General features: G+C 44.3%; 1 protein-coding gene across 2 annotated transcripts in view; it reads right to left on the reverse strand.

The window, feature by feature from the left end:
• CPT1A (carnitine palmitoyltransferase 1A) overlaps window positions 1-10036 on the reverse strand; it is a 102269-nt gene extending 92233 nt beyond the window's left edge. The window contains exon 1 of one of the 2 annotated variants that reach the window (XM_077288009.1): window positions 9902-10036. The gene's annotated coding sequence lies outside the window, so the exon portion shown is untranslated. The remainder of the gene's footprint in view (window positions 1-9901) is intronic. The other variant, XM_077288008.1, reaches the window with a different exon arrangement.
• Window positions 10037-10295: the final 259 nt, after the last annotated feature.

Here is a 10295-nt window from a genome sequence, read left to right on the forward strand (position 1 = left end):
TAATATATATATATATATATATATATATATATATATATATATATATATATATATATATATATATATATATATATATATATATATATATATATATATATATATATATATATATATATATATATATATATATATATATATATACACACACTCACTGGCCACTTTATTAGGTACACCTGTCCAACTTCTTGTTAACACTTAATTTCTAATCAGCCAATCACATGGCGGCAACTCAGTGCATTTAGGCATGTAGACATGGTCAAGACAATCTCCTGCAGTTCAAACCGAGCATCAGTATGGGGAAGAAAGGTGATTTGAGTGCCTTTGAACGTGGCATGGTTGTTGGTGCCAGAAGGGCTGGTCTGAGTATTTCAGAAACTGCTGATCTACTGGGATTTTCACGCACAACCATCTCCAGGGTTTACAGAGAATGGTCCGAAAAAGAAAAAAAATCCAGTGAGCGGCAGTTCTGTGGGCGGAAATGCCTTGTTGATGCCAGAGGTCAGAGGAGAATGGGCAGACTGGTTCGAGCTGATAGAAAGGCAACAGTGACTCAAATCGCCACCCGTTACAACCAAGGTAGGCCTAAGAGCATCTCTGAACGCACAGTGCGTCGAACTTTGAGACAGATGGGCTACAGCAGCAGAAGACCACACCGGGTACCACTCCTTTCAGCTAAGAACAGGAAACTGAGGCTACAATTTGCACAAGCTCATCGAAATTGGACAGTAGAAGATTGGAAAAACGTTGCTTGGTCTGATGAGTCTCGATTTCTGCTGCGACATTCGGATGGTAGGGTCAGAATTTGGCGTAAACAACATGAAATCTTTGGGATGTGGTGGAACGGGAGATTCGCATCAGGGATGTGCAGCCGACAAATCTGCGGCAACTGTGTGATGCCATCATGTCAATATGGACCAAAATCTCTGAGGAATGCTTCCAGCACCTTGTTGAATCTATGCCATGAAGAATTGAGGCAGTTCTGAAGGCAAAAGGGGTCCAACCCGTTACTAGCATGGTGTACCTAATAAAGTGGCCGGTGAGTGTATATACACTGATTGCTGCAAACCTCACTGGCAGCAGCTTAGATCCTATAGGGAACAAAGAATTTGGCACAATCTGTCATCACGTAAGCAGTGACCCCCACAGGCAATAGACCATTGGCTGGTTGTGCCAAACTCAGCAGAGTAAGCCAAGACTTACCTAATGGGTACGGGCACTTTTTGAAATATTTTATAGTCCTGCCTGTTATACCATTATCATTGGATATGGATGTTATACTGCAGACCAAAGCTTTCTTTTCCATTCCAGTCCACAATTCTCTCCCAGCGTTTAGAGTCTTTTTATATGAAAAGGTCAAAAGTCAAAGAAAAATATGTAAATTGTAGCCCAACTGCAGAGGAGAATGTGTATGGGGATTAAATCCTTAACCAATAGATGGGTGCTGGCTGGTAACTACCCCGGCTGCCTTTCCCATATACAGGAGAACCCACATTGGCCCACCTCACCTGAGAGCAGCTAACATACCAATGGAGGTGGCTTATCGCTTACAAAACAAAAGGATCGGCTGTCTGATATAGGACATGCCTACCCTTATCCCCCCAACAATCATTGTCAGGGCCCTAATATAAATTAAACTGTCAGCCAAGCTCATTGATATTGGCATGTCCACTGACGCTGGTCTAACGTGTATGGAGGGGGCATAAGGCCAATCTGTCTATAGACATATGGTTGTGGACTTCAGCCCTTACATTCTTTTTGCTTTATTGCTTAGCAGTAACGTAAAACCGCATTCTGCTGAGTAATATTGATAGCATATTGCTAGGATGTCTGGTCGGTGAAGGGTCTACTGTCGGGAACGCCCCAAAGCCTAGAACAGAGGAGCCAAATGCTGTACAATGTGAAGCGGCTCTTTCTTTCTGGTGCCGCTGGGAACTTGGGGCAGTATAAGAACTGCAACACTGCCCCCCCACTCACTGAAATGGGCTGGTGTCACCGTATCAGAGGCAGGACTTGGATAGTCCTGGTGCCAGGGAAAACTGATGGTGCAACAGTCACCAAACGTATCCTGCCATTATGTAATCCATGTTTATCATTGGACTACACCTGAAAATTATTTCTATTGTCTTAAGTGTCACCCATGGACCGTGATGCACACACTGATCGCGGGTCTCAAGACCTGTTCTTGACTGTATCACATATTCCTATGAGGGTGTCAAGTTCTGGTAAGGAGCTCAGCGGCCACCATGCACATCAATGTCTATGTATGGACGTCTGAATGAGGCTTTATAAGTAAGGCCATGTTCACACGATCCTTTTTTTGATCCTTTTTTTTTCAGGTCCTGATTTGGAAAACCCGCAGTGCAAAACTGCACTGCTGATTTTCCTGCAGTTTCTTCTGCAGATTCCTCTGCGGGTTTTCAACAGCACTTTCCTATTGGTGCCTGTTGAAAACAGGAGCTGAATCCGCAGAAAGAAGTGACATGGTACTTCTTTTTTTCTGCAGGCAAATCCTCGCGGATTTGCCTGAGAAAAAAAAAGGATAGTGGGCACAGCGGTTATTGTTTTCCATAGAGTAACATTGGACTGTACCCTGCATGGAAAAAGGACCTGAAAAAAAAAGGATCAAAAAAAGGATCATGTGAACATAGCCTAAGAGCGAGCACGCATAGATTGATGTTGGCAGAAGGCAAGGAATCATCTCACATATATAGAGGTGCCACGATTTTCCAGTGATGGCTGACATTAGGAAAAGATTGATTAGACCATTTAAATTCCAACATGCCCATTCATTTGTTCTCAAGGAAAATAAAGTCTTATCCTCCTCTCCCTACTCAGAATATATGTACATGGCAGAGCCAAGCGTGCATGTGTATGGTGGAGCTCCACATAGCTGTCTGGTGATACCTATTGAGAGTGTAGGGCCAGCTTATGGGCCCGTGCACACTGCTGTATTATGTACCCAAGAACAATTGTATGAAATCTTAAAAACAGAAAAACCAATGGCATGTTATATCAGCTATATTATGGCTATGTGCACACGTAAGAAAAGAGGTGCAGAATTTTCTGCACAAAATCCGCATCTCCTGACAGAATCCACAGCCGCGGTTTTTATGCGGAATTGATGCGGATTTTCTGCGTTTTTTGCTATTGCAGATTTTTAACATGGAGGGGTGAAGAAACGCTGTAGATCCGCACAAAAGAAATGACATGCACTTCTTTGAAATCCGCAGCAATTCCGCACTATCTGCACAGCTATTTTTTAACTCCATTGATTTACATTGTACTGTACATCACAGTGCGGATCTGCAGCGTTTCTGCGCGGAAAAATACGCTGCGGATCCGTAGCAAATCCGCATCACGTGCACATAGCCTATGGATTGATGTTGCATGTGTCGATTTGGTTCATTTTTTCTATGCAGTACAGACAAAAATAGAAGTGGAGCCTATTGAAAGAAAGTAAGAATAACTTAAAAAGAGTAGTTTTGGCTGTGTTTGCGATTGTCACCTATGTATTTAGTGCCAAAACAGGAATTGGATCCCATTCTGGAAAAAGAATGTTTATAACAAATAATGAATGTTGTTAGTACAATTATAGCACCACGTATTGTACAATCCCAGTGTTTGTATTACCCCTTAGGGCGATCATTGTAGCTGCTCCTTTGATGATAACATCCAAGGCCAGAAGTTTACTGAAGACCCGGGTCACACCTAGAAGGTTCTGTTTTACAACTCCACAGAAGCAAACGCCATTCATGTATTAGGAAATGTAGTGGAGAAAAGGGCACATTGCTCTGTAAGAGCAGATAAGGAAACCGTATACTAGTGGACCCAATAAAGTGCCACATCGTATTAATGATAACTGACGCTACTACTACGGCATGACTACATGGCTATGATTGGGTTTATTGATTTCCCAGGAAGGCTGCTGCTTACAAGAAGGCTATGTGCACACGTTGCGGATTTGGCTGCGGATCCGCAGCGGATTGGCCGCTGCGGATTTAAAGCTGTTTTCCATGTGGTTTACAGTACCTTGTAAAGCTATGGTTGTGCCCATGGTGCGGAAAATACCACGTGGAAACGTAGCATTGTATTTTCTGCAGCATGTCAATTCTTTGTGCGGATTCCGCAGCGGTTTACACCTGCTCCTCAATAGGAATCCGCAGGTGTAAAACCGCAGGTGGAATCCGCTGTAAATCCGGGAGGTAAAACGACGTGCGTTTTACCTGCGGATTTTGCAAAAATGGTGCGGAAAAATCCGCACACAAATCCACAACGTGGGCACATAGCCTAACTCAACGAAGGGCAAGAGTATGGGGAACATGGGAAACGAACCATGGAAAACTACTGTACTAGTGCGAAAATGCCAAAGTGCCAGTGCTTTAGCATTGCATATAATCACAACGCACGGTGTTACTTGTAATAGTGCAATAAATCAAAGTAAATCAGATAATCAAGTAAGACTATAATAAGGAAAAAGATCCCAACCAGTACAGCCATGCATGTATGGAGAGTAAAGTCTATCAATCCAAATTCTTAACCATCACATCACACCAGGATGAGTTAAGGTACCGTCACATTTAGCGACGCTGCTGCGATATCGACAACGATGCCGATCGCTGCAGCGTCGCTGTGTGGTCGCTGGGGAGCTGTCACACAGACAGCTCTGCAGCGACCAACGATGCCGAAGTCCCCGGGTAACCAGGGTAAACATCGGGTTACTAAGCACAGGGCCGCGCTTAGTAACCCGATGTTTACCCTGGTTACCATTGTAAATGTAAAAAAAAAAAACAGTACATACTCACCTTCTGATGTCCGTCAGGTCCCTGGCCGTCTGCTTCCCGCACTGACTGTGAGCTCTGGCCGGCCGTAAAGTAAAAGCAGAGCACAGCGGTGACGTTTTTTTTCTGCAGGTGACTAGACCAAACTATGGAATGGCAATCTGACTATTGCATTTTTCACGCATAATTTTAATGCATTTATTGATGTATTGTTGATGGAGATCCAATGATGTGGGTTTTTTAACGTATTTTTAGTGCAGGAACACTATGATTCTGCACTAAGCGTTGCAATTTGTAAATGTATTTTTCCAGGCTCCTCATAGAAGCCTACAGGGAAAATAGAAAACCACACCAAACTGAAAGACAAAAAGTGAACAATTTAGCAGCATCTTTAAAAGAGAATCTGTCACCTAATTTTGGCCCTATAAACTGCGGCCACCGCCATCAGGGGCTTATCTACAGCATTCTGTAAGGGTACTGTCACACAGTACCATTTTGATCGCTACGACGGTACGATTCGTGACGTTCTAGCGATATCGTTACGATATCGCAGTGTCTGACACGCAGCAGCGATCAGGGATCCTGCTGAGAATCGTACGTCGTAGGGTACTGTCACACAGTACCATTTTAATCGCTACGACGGCACGATCCGTGACGTCGCAGCGATCGTATGATTATCGATCCAGCGATGTCAGCGGGTGATCAAGTGACGAAAGAAAGTTCTAAACGATCTGCTACGACGTACGATTCTCAGCAGGATCCCTGATCGCTGCTGCGTGTCAGACACTGCGATATCGTAACGATATCGCTAGAACGTCACGAATCGTACCGTCGTAGCGATCAAAATGGTACTGTGTGACAGTACCCGTAGCAGATCGTTTAGAACTTTCTTTCGTCGCTTGATCACCCGCTGACATCGCTGGATCGTTGTGTGTGACAGCGATCCAGCGATGTGTTCGCTTGTAACCAGGGTAAACATCGGGTAACTAAGCGCAGGGCCGCGCTTAGTAACCCGATGTTTACCCTGGTTACCAGCGTAAACGTAAAAAAAAACAAACAGTACATACTCACATTCCGGTGTCTGTCCTCCGGCGTCTCAGCTTCTCTGCACTGTGAGCGCCGGCCAGCCGGAAAGCGAGCACAGCGGTGACGTCTGACGTCACCGCTCTGCTTTCCGGCTCTGCTTTCCGGCTATGGCGCTTACACAGTGGAGAGAAGCAGAACGCCGGGGGACAGACACCAGAATGTAAGTATGTACTGTTTGTTTTTTTTTACGTTTACGCTGGTAACCAGGGTAAACATCGGGTTACTAAGCGCGGCCCTGCGCTTAGTTACCCGATGTTTACCCGGGGACTTCGGCATCGCTCCAGCGCCGTGATTGCAATGTGTGACCGCAGTCTACGACGCTGGAGCGATAATCATACGATCGCTGCGACGTCACGGATCGTGCCGTCGTAGCGATTAAAATGGTACTGTGTGACAGTACCCTAATGCTGTAGATAAGCTCCCAATGCAATCTGAAAGATAAGAAAAACAAGTTATACTCATCCAGGGGCGGTCCTGGTTCGGTCTGATGATTAGGTGACAGATTCCCTTTAATCAGGCCTCTTTCACACTTCCTTTTTTTGCCTCCGTCGGAATACGACGTTATGGCAAAAAAAACGGATCTTGCAAATGTGCCCACAGGATCCGTTTTTTTGCCATACACTTTTATTGATGACGGATTGCGACGAATGGGCACACGTCGCATCCATCGTGCAACGGATGCGTTGTGATTTTGTGGCCCGTCGTGACGAAAAAAACGTTCAAGGGAACTTTTTTTCGTCCGTCGAATCCGCCATTTCCGACCGCGCATGCGCGGCCGGAACTCTGCTCCCTCCTCCCCGGAACTCATAATGGGCAGCGGATGCGTCTGAAAACTGCATCCGCTGCCCACGTTGTGCACAACGTCCGTCGGTACGTCGGGCCGACAGAAGTGTGAAAGAGGCCTTAATATCATGGTGGACATGAATTGTCATGAAATCACATCTACTTTGCTTGAACAGCTAAATGCAGCAGATTTTTTGCACCAAGTGCTGAAACTAGATAATATGGCATTAAGGACTCCATATGCAAGAGATAAATGTTGACTGACCATCTAAGGCTGGTTTCACATTTGCATTTTTTGGAGCTGCGTTTTAGCGCAAAAAAAGCATGCGTTTTTTTTCCTATATTTAACATTAAAAACACATGCTTTTTTTGTATGCATTTTGCCGCGTTTGACGACACATGCGTCGTTACTATGCTTGCGTTTTGTTGCAGAAATGCAACATGTAGTAATTTCTAGAGACGTATTGCTGTCTATGTAAACGCATGCGTTTTTAAGCACATGCGTTTGGTTGCGTTTTAAACGCATGCGTTTTCATAGAAAAAAACAAGAATACACACTGATAAGCCACCCCCCACCATCAAGGTGATAAAGGGATCCAAACCCTAACCCTAACCCTACCCCTAACCCTAGGGATACTAACCCTACCCCTAACCCTAACCCTAGGGATACTAACCCTAACCCTACCCTTAACCCTAACCCTACCCCTAGCCCCAGGGATACTAACCCTAACTCTAACCCTACCCCTAGGGATCCTACCCCTAACCCCAACCCTAGCTATTTCTATTTATAGTGGGTTTTCTTGTTAATTTTGATGATTGGCAGCTGTCACACACTTCTCAGCATGCGTTTCAAAAACGCAAACGCAGGGAAAAAACGCATGTAAACGCGGCAAAACGCTGCGTTTTTTTACCGCATGCGAAAACGCATGCGTCTAAAAAACCGCAGCGTTTGCACGCGTTTACATGCGTTTTTTTCACCATCTGCATTTGCGTTTTAAACGCTGCGTTTTTAAACGCAAATGTGAAACTAGCCTTACGTGTATGGAGACCACCCAACTGTCTAGACAGATGATCTTGGGGAACAAAAGGATTATGGAGATTGTATGCAATGGCGTGAGCACTCCTGTGTATGGGGGAACGAGAGATCGCTGTCTGACGAGGTAGGTCAGTCAACGGGTCAGTACTGTGGCAACTTCAGCCTGCACTAGTCTTCATCAGCGTGGTCTATGGGAGGGCGCACATTTTTAGTGCAGTAGGCGGGATAACTACTGAAGTATCCGCTGCTCAAGGATCACAACAGTCTATCACTTTTGCCTCCTCTTTCAGTGGAGTCTTCACAGTGCTAATATTTAACAGTGACACAGATCGTTATGCAACGTTTATTAATGACGTCATATTGAAAATGGAATTTGAGGTGTGTAGATTGGAAAAAAAGAATTACAGAAATTACAAGGATCAAGTAACTAGGTAATCAGAAATAAACAAGTCTTCCACCTTGGGCCATGCTCAGTATGCTGGCTTGGTGCCCAAATTCCCATCTAAACCATAAAAGCACAAGCATGGATTGGGAGGTCTTGTACCAGCACTGGGCTATGCACGAAACCCCACTGTCAAAGTTCAGAAGAGGGGATTTCTGTACCTGACAGTTCTTTCATATCATAAATCAACTGGATTGGGAAATTGCTATTTCAGTAGTTTTGCTGTAGGTGTTGCTAAGAAACAACTAGATGGATCTTATATTTTCATAGGAGGATCGTTAGATAGGTATATATCTAGAACGAACGGACCACGACTAAGGGCAGGCCAATTTTAATCAGACTTTGTGATGTCATTTTGGTACGTTATGCTTATTTTCTCTACTTTCAGGTATATCGCATCAGCCTATAGGCAATGAGCTCACTAAATGCAAAAGATTTTTTTTGCTATGGTTTTTTGCTTTATTTCCGCCATCAATATTGAAGGAAAGAAATTGCTAAATATGTTTTATATGTTTTTTTTTTTTTTGTTTGGGCCAATCTGATCCTTATCTAAACAACCTTGATACCCTCTTACGGTCTGCACTTCCTCATAAAAAGCTCTGCGGCGGAGCACTACGACTATATGGCCACATTGCACGGGAAGGCTATACCTACAGAATATTCCGACCCATAATACGTTTGCCCCCGATCTGCAGATTATTGCAGCACGCACACAACCTTGTTCTACCATTTACAATTTCCCTTTCTAGCCAAGGGCACCAGCATACCCTATTCCTCCAGCCATCCCCGCCCCCCTCTGGAGACGTCATCATTCCCAACCCCCAAAACTGCCATTGAACCACATGACTGCTGCTTCTCAAAAACTAGGTAAAAGGTCACAGCTCTGCAGAACATGCTGCTGAGCGCTGCTCTGGAAGGAACACGACCAATCAATTATGGCTTCTTCTCTTTTTATACCTGCAATTGACAATTAAGCCCCTAATTGCATTTTCCATGTCATTTTCCAAAAAGATATTGTATATCGGATCTTCCTGCACTGATAGAATGTTGCCATTAAGTGTATCAACAGACAATGCTAATAATAAACACAATGTAGCAATGTCTGCAGGCCTAGAATCAATCACTACTAGATGTAATGCTGCACTGGGGAGATTTAGCTTTTCTACAATTCTATGTAAACCGCATACGTATAAAAAGGGCAAAGAAAAAGCAAAAAGGTCAGAAAACACAAATAACTTATAGAAAAACCAAGCACCATGCAAATGTAAGCATATTAGCACAAGGACAGACCTTCTTGGATTTGTAAGTATATTATCGAGTCGGTGAAGACATGTATATATTAGGGTGAGATTGCAAGTTCAAAGAGGCAAAGTCATCTCCCCTTGGGAGTTGATCGTATACTGGATTTTATATACGGTATTATATATAACCATATTCACATGTACAGAACCATGGAATCAATGGTGATCTAAAAATAAATAGTAAGTGATCTAGAGTATAAGATGGCAGGTGATAAATGTCAGCACATAATGAATGAGAACAGCATATGACTGCAGCTAGACCCATCACATAGGCTTCCAGCAGAGGCCCGGAATGAATGGTGTACATTGCATTGCAAGGGTGACACCACCACGTCAGTGACTCCAGTCATCCCTGCATGCAGCGTACATCATATAGACACTATATAAAGTTACGTTGCATGCAGGGTATGGACCCAGGGCCTTGTCTAATGATCCACTGAGAAATAAAGAATGAGAAAGGATGAATGCCATTTACCTGTGTTTGCTTGGCTCTGGACAAGCTGCAGCCTGGAGCTCTGCAAATCTCCAGCCTCTCTCCCCTGCAGCCCTAAACAGAATGGAAAGTCAGCCCCATCCAGCCCAGCCCAGTCCCTTCCTACCAGAGGGAGGAGTGATCATTGTTTCCTCATACACACAGGAGTCCTGGCAGCTGGGAAGAATGTCATTCACACTCACACATGAGAGGTTAGGAAATGAGCAGATGACAGAAATGCGCTTTTTGCATGATCAAGGAAGTGAGGCTGTAAAAAAAAGCTGCATTCACAGTGCGCCATAGATCGCCATGTACAGGATGTATTAGGCTACTTTCACACTAGCGTCGGGAACAACCCGTCGCTGTGCGTCGGGCCGCCGTTCCCGACGCTAGCGTG

The sequence above is a fragment of the Ranitomeya variabilis genome, chromosome 2 (genome assembly GCF_051348905.1).
Source record: "Ranitomeya variabilis isolate aRanVar5 chromosome 2, aRanVar5.hap1, whole genome shotgun sequence".
Taxonomy (NCBI): Eukaryota; Metazoa; Chordata; class Amphibia; order Anura; family Dendrobatidae; genus Ranitomeya; species Ranitomeya variabilis.